Source organism: Diceros bicornis, chromosome 31 (assembly GCF_020826845.1).
Source record: "Diceros bicornis minor isolate mBicDic1 chromosome 31, mDicBic1.mat.cur, whole genome shotgun sequence".
Taxonomy (NCBI): domain Eukaryota; kingdom Metazoa; phylum Chordata; class Mammalia; order Perissodactyla; family Rhinocerotidae; genus Diceros; species Diceros bicornis.
In genome coordinates, this window is record NC_080770.1 from 28,095,023 (window position 1) to 28,115,643 (window position 20,621).

The following is a 20,621-nucleotide window of genomic DNA, read 5'->3' on the forward strand; positions in this document are numbered from 1 at the left end:
GGTGGCTACTCTCCCAGACTAGAGGCCATGCACAAAGTCAGTTGGTAATGAGATTCTCCACAGCAGCAAACTGCACTGTCCATTCATATTTTTTTCCACCTGTCCCCACAATGGTGTCTGTTTGCTCAGCCCGCATGCAACAAGGCTGTGTTTGTAAGTAAGGGCCCATTCATTGGCTGCCCATTTAGAAGTCTTGACAGAAAATCCCATGAAAAGCTCCTCAATTCAAATTCCTCTTTAATGACTTGCTCCATTCACCAGAGATGGCTGGGGGAGGGTGCTTGGGGCTTGACTTCTTCCACTATGGGAAACAAGAAAGCGTTTTCTATAAAGATCCTGACGTGTCATGATTATTAAGCAATGAGTCATGGTAAACGATTGAATCTGGGGGAGAAATCTTCTCTTTTTTTGTAGATAAAACCTTTATCTAGCTACTAAATATGTAATCTCCAGCTATTAATGGTGTTTTCAATTTGCAAAATTGAGTTGTTCTCTATGTCTTCCTTTTGGCTTCCCTTTCCCCCAGAGGATTAGTCGGTTGCTTGATTGGTTCTGAGTGAATGTGTTTAAATATCATATTGGGAGAGAATTCCATCTGTAGTAACTCTTGTCAACAGAGTCAAACGACAATTTCCATTATCCAGATACTATGGCTTGAGCTGCAGTTTAGTTAGTTGAGGTATATGGAGCATGGGAAAATATCTGTTTGTTAATTTGATTCTCTATCTGTATTTCTCCTTAGATTGTAGAAGAACTCCATTTGGTGTTAGGTAATCAGCTACTCAAATGTTCCCTAATGAGCACACGATATATGAGGACATTACAGTAGAGCAAAACATGAGGGTTTCTGAGCCTGGCTCCAGGTATTATTATTCTTGGGTAACTTGGTTCAGACTCACTCACTCAGGGTTAAAGAATTTTCCCATAGACTTTCTTAACATCTTCTACTTCCTTTTTCATGTTACTCATCACAATCAGGAATAACATTCAATTCTTGAATTTTGCCCCTAGATACTGAATCATCCATGTGTTCAGGGACTGTGTCTGACACATTCAATACTAGATACTCTCTACCCAAAACAGCACATGGCATGTAGTATATGCCCAGTGAGTATATCTTGAGTAAATGAATGACTAATTCACAGTTTGCCACTCGTTATATTTCTAGAGAGCCCCTTACAAGAATTTCCCTAAGAGAAGTAGAGAGTAAATTCAAGAACACAGTGAAATCTCAATTTACCATTAAAATGATTTGCCTCTTATCTTTGTTTTCCAAAATTAAATCTACATCAGGGAGTGCTGAGTAACGAAAGTGAAACCAAGATACCATCAGCTTTCTGCCCTTAATGAACTTAGAAACTAGCAGTGGTGATAGAAAAAGTAGAATTGCTGACTGTTAGAAAATAGAGAGAAACAAAACACTCTGGAATTTCAGACTAGAGAAAGTTTACTTTTAGGTGTGGGAATCAGAAAGTCTTCATGAAGGAGCTTCTAGGGGGAAGCACGTGAGGTTTGTGCACCAAGCACAAAATTTAAGGAGGTGCCAAAAATCTCAGTAATCCAGAGAAATAATATTTTAATGCAATATTTTACAAAATCAGTGTTAATCCCAAAAATTCTATGATGAAAAAATATTGAAATTTTAAATACAGACAGTATCATATTATTGATTTTTCCTTTGGCCTCTGGCTCCATTATGACTTGGCATGACCTTAGTGACTAATACTAAGGAGATGAACATTTTGCAAAAAGATACTTAAGAGAGTTGACTGTCAGCACTGAAGAGGGAAAGGAAAGATGTTTTGGGGAACCAGGAGTGGCCTGATTTGACTAAACGAAGGAACACGCAGTGGGCAATAGTAATATTCTAGGTCACAAGTCCAAAATTTAGGTCATCAATGTAGAATAAGACTAAATTATGAAAAACCTACAATCTCTAGCTCAAAATTTGGCATTATTATCTAAACAGAGGGGTGCTGTTGAAGATTTTTGAGCAAAGTGATATCATATTAAAAATAATAATAATAAATGAACTTTCAAAAGTCATAGAGGAAGTTTCATCCGACAACAGGATAACGATCTCTTCTGTTGTTTTTGTCTTTTTGTTTAACAGGCAATTTATCAGAAGATTGCATCAATCTGTGCTCTTTGATGAGTGTCCAATTCAAAAACAAGGTTTGTTATTTGATCTGAATATTTACCAACTTAGTTTAACCCATCCTACTCTATAATAAGAATGAAAATACCAAGGAAACCATATCTTTTTGGAGATAGCACTACTTAATTAGACAAGCTTAAACTGCACTGCTGGAAGGTTCTGTCTCTCTTTCTTGCTTTTGCTCCTCTATGACTGGGCAGCTTCTCCTCTCTCATTTCTGAGTGATGAATTTATTCTCTAGGACGGATTAATAGTTTCAACAAGGTTACAGTCCAATCTTCCTTTTTTCTTAGACATTTGTCTGCTTTAGGTGACATCTAACTTCTGTTATAATCTATTATATGTCTATTTCAAAAACTTTAACTCTGAGAAGGCCGACACTTTTTCCTAATTTCCAATTTTTAAGTCACCCCTCTGTCAAATCCTATTTAAATAGATTTTGGTTGAATTTAACAGTGTGTTCCTAAATGCAATTGTGAACCGTATAGTATATTATAGTATGGGATCAAGGCTAAATTTTCTAAATTTTGTAGGAGCAAAAGGGGATGATGTCTGCAACTTACTCTCAAATAGTTTACTCAAAGCGAATAACACAAATAAATAAAAATAATGGCATAGAGTAAAAGCAGTAGAAGTGAAGAGTGTAGAGTGAAAAATTGGGAAAGCCCAAGTGGCCAATGTCTACAATTGGTGAATCTAGGTGAAGAGTATAGAGGAGTTTATTGTATTTGTCTTTCAAGTTTCCTAGAAATGACCAAAGACAGAGGAGAACTAGGCTATCCAAAGAGATTTGTGGTTAAATTAGAAGCTCTCTCATCTGATAAAATTGGGAGAAGTTTTTGGTCAGTTAAGTAAAGAAATTGGCAAGAGGAGGGAATTAGAAAAAATTGTTCAACACAACAGAAAAGGCATCCCTTCACTACTCCTTTGTTCAAGCGCCATGACTTTTCTCTGAGTTTCCTTACACCACTTAGAGTTGTGAGTCACCCTGCTTGCATAAACCACTCCTAGAACATAATATTTAATTCCCTCTTCAATTTCTCTAAACTAGAGGCAGCATTTTAAAAAATAAAAACTTGCTAAGCAATTTGAGTGCAAAACATAAATTTTTTACTTTTTGTGATTTTTCTCTCCACTTTTTAGGATTTTCCCACCCACATCAACTTGACAAGGCTTTTAGTGACTCACCAATATCAAGTCTTAATAAAACATTCAATTTGGTTTTCAAACACAAATGGGGATTCTTTTTTCCCCACACACATTTCATCAGTTTATATAATATTTAAAATATTATAATTAATGTTTAGTTGCAATTAAATGCCATAATTACAATAACAAGTGCATAAATTTAGGAAACAATACAACTAGCACTTTGTAAGCATTCTTCTCAATTCATGGGAGTAGAGGTATATGTGTCTACTCGAGCACAGCAGGAAACACAGTGTGTTGTAGGCATGAGTAGTGCATTGTAGAGAGAACTGAGAATACCAGCCTGACAAGAAGTGTGGTGTTGGGGCAAGGTATAGAGGAATTCATAAGGAAAGATGGAGTCCCTGCCCCCAAGCCATTCTCCTCCTTGAAGATCTGTGGACTCACAAAAGAGAAGACAAGAGAAATGGAGAGAATCCAAAATTTTTCATCAAAATTGATGTAACATTGCAACATCATTGAACAGGAGATATCAGTGCTAGACCAATGATAAAATCTGTGATTCAGGGACTATGAGAAAAGTTTTGATTTCTTGCTTTTGAGAGGGACCTAGGATTCATAGAGAAAAAAAATATCAATTCTCCAAGGACCTGAGTGAGAGAAAATGGACTAAGCCCATGGGAGGAAGTCAAATGAGTTAATATTTACAAGCATAAAGTGAAATCAGCTAATATTTTGGAGAAGATTCCGACATGTTAAGACTTGGACAAGTTGAATCATTAAATTTCATATTGTATGTTTCTAATGAAGTTCTCTAGTAAATAAAAGTACCCTCACAAATTTTAGCCTACAATTAAAACTACCAAGTATTGGAAAATGGTTTCTCTAATGACCCTTCAAATTTTAAACACTGAGTTTAAATTCATCATGTAACCCCTACTTCCACTGTGGTTTCATTTATCTGTGTTACTCAGGTCTGTTCATGGTCCCATCATTTCAGGCAAAATTATTTTTTGATTCTACCTAATATAAAAGCTGCTCCAATGATTGTGTATTCATTATGTCCTTGGGAAACTTGTTCCATTTTCAAATAAATCAAAACACTGTTCTTATCTAAGTGAACCAGAGTCTGCTTTCCTATATTTATCAACCATCAGTCCTGCTTCTCTTAGTCCAATAAAACCAGTTTATTTCCCTTTATATGGTGGTCTCTTAAATATACAAAGAGTTATCAAGTTCCCATAAACATATTCTTGTTGTCTTTGAAAGAAAAAATAAATTTATTCTCTCTGAAAAACTTTAGTTGCTTAACAAATAGCATTAGGTTATTTGAAAAAGTCAATGTTTATTGTTTGAAGTAAAGATTTATTTTTCATTCAGCCTGTCTTTGCATATTTTAAAGTGCTTTTATATTTCTAAATTTATAATGGACCAAGAACTGACTTTGTTTTTCAAAATGCTTTCTCTCCTAATCTTGGTAATTCTTTTTCTCCTTTTACTTGTATATAACAAATCAAAGGAACTGATGATGTTTTGATGGTAGGCTATAGAATCACTGAATATAGCAGCTTCTAGAAAGTCTCTAAGATGCTATGACATTTTGAAGCAGTTCAGGTGGGTGAGGAAATTAAGAATAAGGAGGTGGATTTCAAGTACAATTGTTGCAAAATGGGTGAACAAAAGTTGTGCAAGATTTGATCCAATGTAACCTTAATGGAAAGAACTCTGTACTTGCTTAGCATTATAAGAAAGTCTGATATTCTTATCTTTATCTTTCTCTTTATCTTACTGCCTATTCTTACCTTATTTCACTGCTTGTAAGTGGTTCTGAGAGAGAATAAAAAATGATCAATCAAGAGAAAAAAATATTCTGTTTGTTTTACTTTGGCTTTATTATGGGTGAGCTACCTGTTCAAAAAAGAGACTGAATCACTTGGAGTGGTGTGGAGTGGGATAGATGTTGCCTATCTATACAATATTGTCTATACAATATCCATCCTTGCTTCTTTCTCATCAATGCAATAATGATTTTGTTTAGATCGGGTGGCTATGATCCAGCTTAAAAAAAAAAAACAAACAACTCGGGGCCAGCGCAGTGGCATAGCAGTTGAGTTCACGCACTCCGCTTCAGTGGCCCTGGGTTCACAGGTTCAGATATCGGGCGCAGACCTATGCACCACTTGTCAAGCCATGCTGTGGCAACGTCACATATAAAGTAGAGGAAGATGGGCACGGATGTGAGCCCAGGCCAATCTTCCTCACCAAAAAGAGGAGGATTGGTAACAGATGTTAGCTCAGCGCCAATCTTCCTCACACACAAAAAAAACACCTCAATTCCTAGGCTTCCATGCATCTAAGGATGGTCATGAGGCACATTGGCCAATGCAATATAGAAAGAAGTCCCTGGATAGCATGTCCTCTGGAATAAAAAGAAGAAGCCTTGCTAAGAGAAAGACCTTCTTCCTTTCCTTTATCTTTTCTTCCTGTCTATAATAGTGGTTAAAGCCTGGAGCCCCAAAGACCATTTTCGAGACAAGGTGAGGAGATGAGAAGGATAAAGACAAAGAATTACATAGTAAAAATGGATGAGCAGAGGGGCCGGCCCGGTGGCGCAAGCGGTTAAGTGCGCGCGCTCCGCTGCGGCGGCCCGGGGTTCGCTGGTTCGGATCCCGGGCGCGCACCGACGCACTGCTTGGTAAGCCATGCTGTGGCGGCGTCCCATATAAAGTGGAGGAAGATGGGCACCGACGTTAGCCCAGGGCCGTCTTCCTCAGCGAAAAAAGAGGAGGATTGGCGGATGTTAGCTCAGGGCTGATCTCCTCACAAAAAAAAAAAAAAAAAAAAAAAATGGATGAGCAGAAACATGGGGTGATCTTGGGTGCCTGATGATATTGCTGAGCCACTGTATCAACCCTGGAATATCTATTCCCAGACTTATGGCTGCAGAAGACAAGTACATTTCTTACTTGTTGGTATTTTAAAGAGTTGGGTTTCTCTCTTATTTGCAGCTAAATGCATTCCTAACTCCTACAGAAATATGGATTTCTCGATGAAAAATATCTCTGGGTCATTATAGACATGGATAATTAAAAGTGATGTGAAAAGATAATGGTGGAATATAAAGGCTTTAGGATTCCCATCAATCATCTGTCATCTTTGAATACTAGATTCTGAGGAAAAATCTATTTACTGATCTATGTATACCTACAATTCTTGCCATTATAAAAAGTTTATATTCATTTTTTAAATTATCCATTTGTAAAATTTTACCACTTTTTTTAGATATCAAAAAAATAACAACTTTCACTTCTATTAACCTCATGAAATATATAGTAAACATGCAAAGAATATTTTCCATTTAATCTCTGAATTTAGAGGATTATCATACAGTATAAATTTGGTTAGTATATTTCAGCAAAGGTAAGGAAATCATTTCTTCTTATTTTTTTTTATAATTTTATTTATTTATTTATTTTTCCCCCAAAGCCCCAGTAGACAGTTGTATGTCATAGCTGCACATCCTTCTAGCTGCTGTATGTGGGACGCAGCCTCAGCATGGCCGGAGAGGCAGTGCATTGGTGGGCGCCCGGGATCCATACCCGGGCCACCAGCAGCGGAGCGCGCGCACTTAACCGCTAAGCCACGGGGCCGGCGCCAGGACATCATTTCTTATTTTCCTACAAATGTTTGTTTTCACTTGTTTAAAAAAAAAAATCTAAGTTTTTATTCAATAGCAAGCTGCGTCCCTCTTGTTTCACACTCCTTCTCAACAAACTTATTCTTTTTATCCTTGGCAGATGAATCAGGAATTTTATTAAAGCATCATTGACATATTCAACTGAAATGTCACTGGAAGAGTCAGGAGAAGAACAGAAATACTATGAACCTTATTCTTTTGAGGTTTTAAGTAATTCTTCTAGAAGTAGGCTCAGAGTCTGAGAGGGTAGCTGTATTTTTGTGAGGGTTTAAGAAATAAGAAAGAAAAAAACGTGATAAAGAATTTATTCTCTTTAGTTTCTTGGCTGACATCCCAAACTGAAAGAAGCTGTTTTGGAGTTGATCCTAGTTCTCATTTGGAGCCTCAAAAAAAGCTCAACATAATTTGTCACCAGGGATCACACATGTGTAAGAAACAGGAACACAGAACAACCAGCAGGACTTATTTTGCAAGCAGAGAAGATCTCAGCTGAAGGTCAGCTGCTTCTGCAATGCAGTATCACTTCTTTAGAACCTGGGCACTGAGTTTCGGTCCCTTAAAAACTTTTTAAAATACTTGCCATTTCATATAAGTATATAGGGAATATTGCTCATCACTTAATTTTCACCTTCTCTAAGCTTCTTTTCCTTATCACTCTCTGAAATCGAGTGATCCACAATCTTATACGGGATTTTGAATTATTGACTGATTTTGCTTTGGGAAATATCTTGCCAACATTAGAGTAAGATCTGGGAGGTCCAGCTAACCCTGACTTGGTGTTTCTTATCATGTGCCACCTCTCTGGCAACCCACTTGAACATGGCTTAGAGAAAACAGCATTCTAACTTGACAATAGATATCTAATTGAAATCACTAACTCAAGTCAATTACAGGCTCTTCTCTCCCAGAATCATTTGAACTTAATAGAGAAATTGGTTAAACATTAGGTAAATGGATATCACAAAAAGACAGATTGCAACTGGTAATAGTTGATGGAATGTGATCTGTGATATTGTCACCCTACAGAAAGTATTGGCTTAAAAGTCATGGAGAATAAGTTTCCTAAGGCCAAGGTGATATACTAAGTCCTCAGATCTTTTTTGTTTTAATGTATCTCTTGTCCTGAACATATACACTTGAAAATACCTCTGTATTTTTCTTTCTGTCTAGTTTTTCATAACTATAAAAATAAAAATGATACCAAGCAGTTTCATGAAAGAAAAATAAACCATTTAAAACCCCACCAGCTAACACAACTGTGATTTCAGTTAAGCTTCTTTCCTTTCTCTTCTTTGCCCGCATGCATAGGAGTTTTCCATCACTGAAGCACAGCAAATGTTTTATTTTGTGTTCTGTCTTGTTTCATCTCACATTGTATGACTTATTGGGTCAGTTGGTAAACTGCGTTAGACACTAAAATATAGGGGAGGATTCACATACGTTCTCCAATGTCACTAATATTTATAACTGCATTTTGAACAGTCACAAAATATACCAAAAATGTGACAGTTGCAACATAATTTTAACAGTGCCTCTATTTTTTGGATATTTATCTTGGCTCCAATTTTCCTCTATTTTAGACAATACTACAATGCTTCTTTTCCCTCTTTGAATTGGTTCTTTATGATAAATGGCAGGCAGAAAGAGTGTGGACATTTCATGGCTTTGAATACATATGACTCATGCCAATTTGCAATGATGACAGCCATGTGTAAGTGTACTATCAGCAACTAGATGTTATATTTTTAACGCATTTGCTTTTGTAATCACTGATATTATGGGGGAAATTCAGTGTCATAAGAGGGATTGTTATGCTCAGACTAAAGCCTACTCAGAACCTCTAAGAATTATATTCCTTTAAGTCATTGCTACATTAATGATTAAAAACATTTTTAACTTCATAGACTGTGTGCATTATGACTCAATTACCCTTATCCTTGTTAATTCTCTCTCCCTGCTATAATAGTTTTATTGGGATACATTATGAAACTCGTAGAACCATAAATAGCCACAGATCATATTACATTCTGAAAAGAGCAAGTTCTGTCAGAATATAAATCCACAAGAAAAATGAAACATTATGCACATTTTATCATTAAGGAAAAGGGATACTGTTATATAGTAATCTTTTCCTTTGAAAACTCTTCTGCATTTTACCTTCTTACAAATGAACTATATTATGCTGTAATGATCAAATGAAAATACATCTTTCTTTAGGACAAATCATTTGATTATTTAGTTCCTCACCTATACCCAAAGCAATCTTTGCTTTCCTAAGGTTGGAGAGGGAAATTGGACCTTGAATAGAGATGAATGAAATTGAGGGTCAAAATTGGCCAATCCAAAATCCCAGGCAGAGTGAGCAAGCGAGAACCCCAAGTCTCACCTCATTCTCTGTATGAAATTGTTTTCTCTCAAGCTCTGCAATCTGGATTCTTGAGACAGAATCCTTTGTTTTTTCCTCAAGTGATTTTTGATTTTGAACCTTACACATCAGGCCAAAGCCTAGGAAATGTGGATGTAAGTAGTACATTCTCCTTTTTTAAATAAATGGGTAGATACTTGAGAATAATCCCAATACTAAGAATAACTCCAAATGGCCTGTAGAATTTGGCCTGGATTTTAGTCTTTTAGGCTGTCTTGAAAGTTTTTAATACTGCATAACTATGTTCCCTGTCTATTCAGGGAGGGCATCAGGATATAACTGTGAAGCTACCAAGTTCAATTGTCTCTCGTGTTACAAGGCTCAGAAGGTGTGTGTGTGTGTGTGTGCGCGTGCATGTGTGCATGTGTTTGTATGTGTAATAACAACATTAGTGAAGTTTTTTAAATTACTAAATTAATACATGCTCCTTGTAAAAAGTTTGTGATATTAAACTGTACAGGGAACAAGGTAAAAGTTGTCTTCTCATTTCTCCTCACCAACGTTTTACAAGTTAATCAGTATTAGTAATTCTGTATACCTCTTCCTAAAGATTTATTATGTGTGTATCTAAATATAATTTTATGGTATCATACCATTCATGTGGTTTTTTCATTCAATAATATACCGTGGAACGTTATTATTACCTCATTATAATAATGTAAAGTTACAGCAGATAATATTGAAAATATAGATAAGTATAAAAAATTACAGAAAAGTGCCTATTTTTACATTTCTAGCTTTTATTCATTTATATTTTTTGAATAACATTTGGATCATACCATATGTATTGTGTTATAAGATGATTTTTTTCTCTTAATGCATTTTGAGCATTTTCCATAGGATTCAATGCTCCTCCATGACTTGGTATATTCTGGCCGCTTATTTTAAAAATATACCAGAATTTATTTAGCTTCTCTTCTACTGTTGGATATTCAGATTGTTTTCATGATTTTTTCAATTATTATAAGAAATGCTTGTATATAAAGCTTTATGCATATGTTTACTGATTACACTGTTTCCTAAAATTGAAATTGCTGAGTCAAAGCACATGAAATTTGTAGAAATGTTAGTAAATTCGATTCCTGAAAACAGTTTTTTAAATTTATTCTCCCAACAAGTAATTCACAAGAGCATCTGTTTGTGAGGAGATTATTTTTGGACTCTGTTATGGTCCAAAGGATCAATTGAGATGGTACATAAACCATGGAATGAACTGCAATATGTTACTGAAACACTAACTTAAGATAAAATAGTTACAAATGATCCACTGGCATAACTCTAGTTAACTACCAATTATTTTTCAGAATGATTTGGTAAGTCTCTGATACAAGGGTATTAAGTATAAAATATACTTAAAATATATTGGATATAAAATATAATATTGAGTGTAAAATAACATCTTTATACATTGCTACTATCTTCTCTGTCATTCTATGTATCAGGATAGACTAGGGTATGCTGTAATAACAAACAAGCCCTAAATCTCATTTACTTAAAAAGCGAAGTATAACATTTTTGTTTCTGCTATTGTTTGCTGTGGTTGTCTGTGGCTCTGCTCTACTCCATATTCTCTCTGGGACTCAGGCTGCAGAAGCAGTTCTTATCTAGGATATAAGTGATCTCGTGGCAGAGGGAAAAGAGGTGTGGTGGGAGCATAAATAGACTTGAACTTGTGCTCGGAACAGACACACGTTACTTCTTCACAATTCATTAGCCAAAGTGAGTCAAACAGCCATTCCTCACAACAGAGGAGTGGAGGAATATAATTGTCCCACTATGAGAAGCAACGTAAGCTACACGGTCTAGCCTGTTATCAACATACCAGGAAAGCTCAATTCTCTCCCAAGGAGTAGAAGCAAATATTTTGGACCAGAATAGATTCTACCATATCCTGGTTCTGGAAGGGGTTTTAAATTTGGAAAAGGCTTTGAGATGATCCGATGCTATACTGCAATGCTAGTACATCCCTCTGTTTACTCCAAATCCTTCCATGCCCTTGCTCTACAGGTAAGACACAAAATGAATGATTTCATTTGATAGTCTTATAATCTCTACAGTGTTCAGTATTTAAAGTATGTAAACCTTTGTCTTGCCCACACAGATTTTATAAATTATAATTCCCTCCTTTTTCCTGATTGCTATTGTACAAATCTTTACATCGTAAGAGGGGCTTGCAGAGAAACTTGGCTCAAATCTGAGGTCTGTGCAAAGTCCTCTCTCCTATGTGTGTCTAGAAATGCTCTTTGCAATTTGAGCAAGAGTAGGGAGAAATTTTTTACAAGCTTCTGCAATTTTATAGGAAAAAATTTCTTCCAGAATTTGTGTTCAATACAAAACTATCCCTTTCTTCAAAATCCATTTCCTCTATCAATGTTTCCTCTCTTATTATCAAGAGTGGCTCCAAATAAAACTGTTGCTCTGACAAAATGTTACAACACTGAATTTTGCAACTTAAATGTTTTGTGTTACATAAAGAGATTCAATATAACCCAGTATTCAATAGACAGAAGCACAGTTTCCTCGCATTTCTTAGGAGTTAAAATGGCATGGTGACATAAGGGCAAAAATAGAATATCTAAGGTCGTATATGTATATGGTATGATTGTTGACTTTCAATTTTTATTTATCGCCCCTGTGTGTCCATATAAAACAGCAATACATCCAATTCCAGTGTTTGAAGTCAGGTATACCTCACGTTATACTTTTCTCTCTTCCTACTAGGTGGCGAATCTAATCTCTTGACTCTTATTGCATAGCTTCAGTACTGGAAAACCTAAATGACTTTAAATCATGATTTTTGTATGCTCACACCTTGCCACTGCTATCCATAGAATTTTCCCTTTCTCTTGCATATGGGCACGTTTTCAGGGAGGTAAATTTATTTTAATTTTAGCTTTTATTCACACTTGGATAATGGAGGATAGCTTGGGAGCTTACTGTCTTTTCTATTTGCATGAGTTTTTACAAACTTGGTGTTCAGGATTTTTCCATATCACTACTCACTTAAGATGGCAGAGATGCTTCACTGCTTGGTAACGCTGGCCCGTATTCTTCCCAGAGTCCAGGGAAAACCAAATTCAGGAACTTCAGTGGTGGGGTCTTCCCATTATCTCCGTCTGAGATCAATGATGATACTTCTCTTTTCATTGAATTATACTAAGGCCTTTGTACATTTTAAGGTCTTTCCGTAAACCTAGGTCTATGTTCATTGAAGGTTGAATATATCTACAGTAATATAGTTTCCTTCTGGGAAGGAATCTAAGGAGGTAGAATGAGAGGAGAAATAAAAAATGTCTCATTAAGCTAATACTGCAGGCTAATGTAGACAGTCATATCACACTTCATTTCTGATGTTTGAATGTGTTCCAGAGGTTTTCAAGCTCTTTGAAATATGAATGAACTTGGAACACACGTTCATGAGTTTGCCTCCACGTGTATAGTATACGTTCAGGAGCAAGCACAATGATTGTCAATGTATACAGTAAGTATGAAGAAATTTTGTATATTTGCAGAATGGAGATCCCTTAGATCACCTACTCTATACGTAGTCTATTCACTGCTGTCTCTCAGGAACTTGCTTGACTTATTGGTTATTCCTCTGTGGCTCCTCAAATTGCTCCTTCTTGTATCTGACCAGTACCAAAATTTGTATAGAAGGGCTAGGGGTGGCTATATTTTTCTCCATTTCCATTTCTGAACCATTACCGCTCCATCAATATATTGCAAATGAAACTCCTTTGAAGCTCTCAGGAAATCTTATTTGCTTATTTGCTTATCTACTGATGTTTTGGGCATATAGTCCATTATCTCCATCTCCCCCTAGATGTCTTTCACCATTCTGAACAAATTCGTAGAATATGTGTGGAAAACACATACCAGACCATAGCTGTACTGTTACTAGACACCCATTAGTATGGTAAAGAACTATCAATGTGTTCTGATGACTCAGTCTCATGAAACATGATGAAATACCCGAAATAGCTTCAATATATGAATACACAAATACAATTTTGTATCCTCACATTTACCTTATTGTTTTATTCTCAATGCGCCTAATCTTTAAATGGCATATCTACTCTTTTGTTTGTCTTGACTTTCTTTCTGAATTTAATTCTGTTGTCCACACTTTTCTTCTTAAAGGTACCTACTTCCCTGGTTTCTGTGATGCCATTTATATTAGTCCACTCAGGCTGCCCTAACAAATACCGCAGACTGGGTGACTTAAACAACAAACATTTATTTTCTCACCTCTCTGGAAACCAGAAGTCTAAGATCAAGGAGCACTCAGGGTTGGTTTCTAGTGAAGGCTCTCTTCTTGTTTGTGGATGGCCATCTTCTTGCATGTGGGCATTCAGCCTCTTCTCTGTGAGTGGAAAGAGAGAGATCTCTGGTGTCTCTTTCCCTTCTTATAAGGACAGCAATCATATCAGATCAGATCCCCACCCTTGTGACTTCATTTAACCCTAATTACCTCCCTACAAGCCTATCTTCAAATATAATCACATTGGAGGTTAATGCTTAAACATGTGGAACATATGGATTTGGTGGGGGGCGGGGGGCATAATTCAGTTCAATAGGCCATTCTTTATAGGTTACAGTACAAATGTCTTAACCTCCTGTGAGAGGTATACTTCATTATGCTTATTTTAAAGGTAGAAGAATAGATTAACATAAAGCCTATCACTTAAGAATTGCTCTTTATCTCTGAGTTAGAGATTATATGTATACTATATAAACAAAGTAAAGGGTTTATTTTCCTCAAGTAATAGGAATTCCAAAAATAAGTCCGGGTCCGATGTAGTGATGTAGTGACTAATGAAGTCATCAAGAACATAGACTGTTTTTCTGCCCCACCAACAATCCTAATGGTGTGGTATTTCTTGTCATGCTTGGTACCTCATAGGATACAAGATGGTTGCTGAACTATTACATCATCTATCAATAGGGACAATTTTATTTCTTCCTTTATTATCTATATTTCTTATCTATTTATCTTTTATTTCTTTTTCTTGCTGTATTACACTAGCCTGTGCAATAGAGCAAGACTCCAAGTACTACATGAGGTAAGTGTGGTAAGAGTAGTTCCCTATCTATTAAAAAAAAGTTTTAAAAACTTGATTTTGATTATATCTGCTATTTTGAATCTGCTTTCGCCCTTACTAAATTATTCTCCTTCCCTTTTGGATTCAAATATATGGAAACTAATAATGCCAGAAATTTAGGGAATCCACTGTCTTGTCTCTGTGTTTCTACCATGCGTTCATTCCAGAAGGAATCATTGAAAGGCACTGTCTTTCCCTGGCACTGAGTCACAGCAGTGAGTCAGATAAGTAAAAAATAACAACAGAAAAGAGTGGTGAGAGTGGACATCCTTGCCTTGCTCCCAATTGCAGGGGAAAAACACTCAGTCTTTTGCCATTACGTATAATATTAGCTGTAGGTATTTTTGCAGATTATCTTTATCAAGTTGAGAAAGTTCCCCTCTATTCCTAGTTTTCTGATTTTAAAATTCAGATTTTATCCTGAATAAGTACTGAATTTTGTCAAATACATTTTTCTAAGTTAATTGATATAATCATGTGATTTTTCTTCTTTGTCCTGTTAATATGATAGATTACATTATTTGCTTGTTGAATATCAAACCAGTATTGAATCCCTAGAATATACCCCACTTGGTCATAGTATATAATTCTTTTCATATATCGCTAAATTCTTTTAGCTAATCTTTTGCTAAGGATTTTTTACATCCATATTCATGAGGGATATTGGTCTATAGTTTTCTTTTTTTCAACTGTCTTTGTCAGGTTTTGGTATCAGGGTAAATACTGGCCTCATAAAATGATGTGAGATGTATTCTATCCTCTACTATTTTCTAGAAGAGATTGTGTAGAATGAAGGGTAATTATTCTTTAAAGATTTTTTTGTTGTTGTTAGAAAAGTCAGCTGAGGTTTATTTATTTATTTATTTTTTAATTTTTTGTTTATTGCAGTAACATTGGTTTATAACATTGTATAAATTTCAGGTGTACATTATTATACTTCTATTTCTGCATAGATTACATCGTGTTCACCACCCAAATACTAATTACAACCCATCACCACACACATGTGCCAAATTATCCCTTTCACCCTCCTCCCTTCCCCCTTCCCCTCTGGTAACCACCAATCCAATCTCTGTCTCTATGTGTTTGTTTGTTGTTGTTATTATCTACTACTTAATGAGTGAGACCTTATGATATTTGACCTTCTCCCTCTGACTTATTTTGCTTTGCATAATACCCTCAATGTCCATCCAGGTTGTCACAAATGGCTGGATTTCATCGTTTCTTATGGATGAGTAGTATTCCATTGTGTATATATACCACATCTTCTTTATCCATTAGTCCCTTGATGGGCACTTAGGTTGCTTCCAAGTCTTGGCTATTGTGAATAACGCTGCAATGAACAAAGGGGTGCATGTATCTTTATGCATTGGTGTTTTCAAGTTCTTTGGATAAATACCCAACAGTGGAATAGCCGGATTATATGGTAGTTCTATCCTTGATTTTTTGAGGAATCTCCATACTGTTTTCCATAGTGGCTGCACCAGTTTGCACTCCCACCAGCAGTGTATGAGAGTTTCCTTCTCTCCACATCCTCTCCAACACATGTTGTTTCCTGTCTTGTTAATTATAGCCATTCTGACGAGTGTGAGGTGATATCTCATCATAGTTTTGATTTGCATTTCCCTGATAGTTAATGATTTTGAACATCTTTTCATGTGTCTGCTGGCCATCTGTATATCTTCTTTGGAGAAATGTCTGTTCAGATCTTTTGCCCATTTTTTAATTGGGTTGGTAGTTTTTTTGTTGTTGAGATGCATGAGTTCTTTATATATTTTGGAGATTAAGCCCTTATCAGATGTATGGTTTGCAAATATCTTCTCCCAATTGTTAGGTTGTCTTTTCATTTTGTTGATGGTTTCCTTTGCTGTGCAGAAGCTTTTTAGTTTGATGTAGTCCCATTTGTTTCTTTTTTCTATTGTTTCTCTTGCGTGGTCAGACATGGTGCTTGAAAATATGTTGCTAAGACCAATGTCGAAGAGCGTACTGCCTAGGTTTTCTTCTAGAAGTTTCATATTTTCAGGTCTTACATTCAAGTCTTTAATCCATTTGGAGTTAATTTTTGTGTATGGTGTAAGGTAAGGGTCTACTTTCATTTTTTTGCATGTGGCTATCCAGTTTTGTCAACACCATTTGTTGAAGAGACTTTCTTTTCTCCATTGTGTATTCTTGGCTCCTTTGTCAAAGATTAGCTGTCCATAGATGTATGGGTTTATTTCTGGGCTTTCAATTCTATTCCATTGATCTGTGTGTCTGTTTTTGTGTCAGTACCATGCTGTTTTGATTACTATAGCTTTGTAGTATATTTTGAAATCAGGGAGTGTGATACCTCCAGCTTTGTTCTTTTTTCTCAGGATTCCTTTAGCTATTCGGGGTCTTTTGTTGTTCCATATAAATTTTAGAATTCTTTGTTCTATTTCTGTGAAAAATGTTGTTGGAACTTTGATAGGGATTGCATTGAATCTATAGATTGCTTTAGGAAGTATGGACATCTTAACTATGTTAATTCTTCCAATCCAAGAGCACAGAATATCTTTCCATTTCTTTGTGTCTTCTTCCATTACTTTCAGCAATGTTTTATAGTTTTCGGTGTACAGATCTTTCACCACTTTGGTTAAGTTTATTCCTAGGTATTTTATTCTTTTTGTTGCAATTGTCAATGGGATTGTATTCTTAATTTCTCTTTCTGCTACTTCATTGTTAATGTATAGAAATTCAACTTTGTTTTTTTTTTTGTATGTTGATTTTGTATCCTGCAACTTTACTGTATTCGTTTACTACTTCTAAAAGTTTTCTGGTGGATTCTTTAGGGTTTTCTATATATAAAATCATGTCATCTGCAAATAGTCGCAGTTTCACTTCTTCCTTTCCAATTTGGATCCCTTTTATATTTTTTTCTTGCCTGATTGCTCTGGCTAGGACTTCCAGTACTATGTTAAATAGGAGGGATGAGAGTGAGCATCCTTGTCTGGTTCCTGTTCTTAGAGGGAGAGCTTTCAGTTTTTCACCATTGAGGATGATATTAGCTGTGGGTTTGTCATATATGGCCTTTATTATGTTGAGGTACTTTCCTTCTATACCCATTTTATTCAGAGTTTTTATCATAAATGGGTGCTGTACCTTGTCAAATGCATATTCTTTAAAGTTTCATTAGAATTCTCCATTGAAACTATCTGGCCCTGGATCTCTTTTTAAAGATTTATTAAATTATAAATTCAATGAATTTAGTAGTTATAAGGCTATTCAAATCATGTATTTCATTACTGGTGATTTTTGGTGGATTGACCTTTTGGAGGAATTTGTCCATTTCATCTAGTTAATCAAATATTTATGTGTGTATAGGTGTTCATCATATTCCCTTAGTGTCCCTATAATACCTACATGGTCTATGCCAATAGTCACTGTTTGATTGCTGACACTGGTAATTTGTGTCTTCTCTCTTTTTGTTTTTCAGTTTTGTTAGAGGTTTGTCAATTTTACTGATCTTTTCAAATAACGAGTTTTCTGTTTCATTGGTGTTCTCCATTGTTTTTTTGTTTTTAAGTTCATTGATTTATGTTCTTATCTTTATTATGTCCTGCCTTCTGCTTCCTTTGGGTTCATTTTTCTCCTTTTTGTCTTGTTTGTTAAGGTGGGAACTTAGATTGTTGATTTGAGATTTTACTCTTTCCTAATATAATTATTTAATGCTATAAATTTCCCTATTAGCACTGCTTTAACTGTGTTCCACAAATTTTGATATGGTGTATTTTCATTATCATTCAGTTAAATGTATTTTTGGTTTTGCTTGAGACTTTTCTTTGCCAGCTGTATTATTTAGAAGTGTGTTGCATAATTTCCAAATATCTGGCAATTTTCTTGTTATCTTTCTGTTATTAATTTTTAGTTTGATTCCACTATGATCAGAGAACACACTATGTATAATTTCAAAAATTTTTAATTTGGTGAAGTTTACTTTATGGTCCAGGATATGGTCTATCTTGGTAAATGTTCCATGTAACATTTAAAAAAAAATATTCTGGGCTGGCCCCGTGGCTTAGCGGTTAAGTGCATGCGCTCTGCTGCTGGTGGCCCGGGGTTCGGATCCTGGGCGTGCACCAACGCACCACTTCTCCTGCCATGCTGAGGCTGCGTCCCACATACAGCAACTAGAAGGATGTGCAGCTATGACATACAACTATCTACTGGGGCTTTGGGGGAAAAAAATAAATAAAATTATAAAAAAAAAAAATTCTGCTGTTGTTGCACAGAGTGTACTATAAATGTTGTTTAGATCCTATCTGTGAATGGTATTGTTGAGTTCTTCTATATCTTTGCTGATTGTATGTCTAGTTGTTCTATCAATCATTGAGAAATAGATTTTGAAATCTCCAACTATAATATCGTATCTATCTATTTCTCTTATCGGTTCTATTAGTTTTTGCTTCACATATTTCAGATCTCTGTTGTTTGATCCAACCAAATTTAGGATTCCAATGACTTCTTGGTGGATTTTCCTGGAAAATCCACTTAAATTATTTTAGTTTCAGTTTCCTCCTCAATGGAAAAACAATGATTGAAAGAAATTTATCCAAATCACAGGGTCGTTGAGAGGATCAAAAGATGTGAAAATATTGTATGAACTGTAATGTGCAAGATCAGTGTCTAGTGGTAGTGTTCTTAGATGGGGGGAGCCAGTACTATTAATAATCAAATAATATCTTTATCTCTATTAAGAGAAACAGTTAATTAAAGTTTGTGCCATATTATTTCCCTCCCGGAAATATAACACATTTTTACCAATTTATTGGGAGTTCAAAATACATATAAAAACATTAGTGAATGTTCTTTTGCCACATCTAAGTGCAAAAGGAGATTAACAGAAGAAAAGTCCTAATTTAGACCACAAAGCACTTTAAGCATCTGAGATGTTACATCATAGTGAAAATATTTTCACTATAATATTTTAATTGAATGCAGCCTGGAGTTGCAAACTCAAATACATGCTAATGTCAATATTGATCTGAAATGAATGAAATTGGTCATACATATGTATGAATGAATGAATGAATTATTAAATGAAAATAACGATGGCTTAAGGGCATTATAGATAGTAATTGACATTCAGCCCCCATTTTTAGCATGCAATAGTGAATTCAGAGAACTGTGGTGAACATTAAAAGGGAGATGGCTGGTACTCAACTCAACTACTGTACTTCAATGCCTTGAGAGAGAGAATGCAGGTCTCTAATAGGCAGAATTATTAAATGCCCCACAAGATTCCCATTCCCTGATATTCATGCCTTGTCTAATCTTGAGTGTGGGTGAGAATTTTGAGTTATGATGGGATTTCACCTGGTGATTAGGTTATGTTATCTGACAAAGATGAAAGGAGTTTGCAGATGCAATTAAGGTCCCTAAACAGTTGAGTTTGAGTTAATCCAAGGGAAGATTATCTTGAGTGTGCTTGATCTAATCAATTGAGTTCTTTAAAAGAAGGTTCATGCCCTTTCTGTGAAAAGAGACTCAAAGCAGGAGACACTTTCCTGCTGGCCTTGAAGAACCAAGTCACCATGAGTTCTACAGCCACAAGTAAATGAATTCTGCCAACAGTGATGTAAACTTAGAAGAGAACCCTAAGCCTCAGATAAGACCCCAGCTCTAGCGGACACTTTGATTTCAGCCTTGTAATATCCCCAGAAGAGAACCCATCTAAGTTATGTCTAGACTTCAGACATACAGAATTTGTGATATTATAAAGGAACATTGTTCAGCGACTAGATTGAAGATAATACTTTCTCTATTTATAGAAGTTCAACAACTTGTTAGGATGAAATATGCAACTACTTGTTTGCTAACTGGTGATATATTCTGGAGACAGGAATATTTTACAGCAATGCTACTTCCCTCCCCTATCGCCCTTCCTCCACTCTTTAATAACCTGCTGACCCTCTTTGCTGAGCTCTCAAGTTTTCGACCTTAGGAGGCTCATACACTCTCTATGCCCTGTTCCTAAATCAATTCTTATCCAGCCAGCAGTCTGAGACCCTCATTTATAACCACTGTTAGAGGTTCTGTAGGGACACTATTTCTTTTTCCCCAAGTGCATGG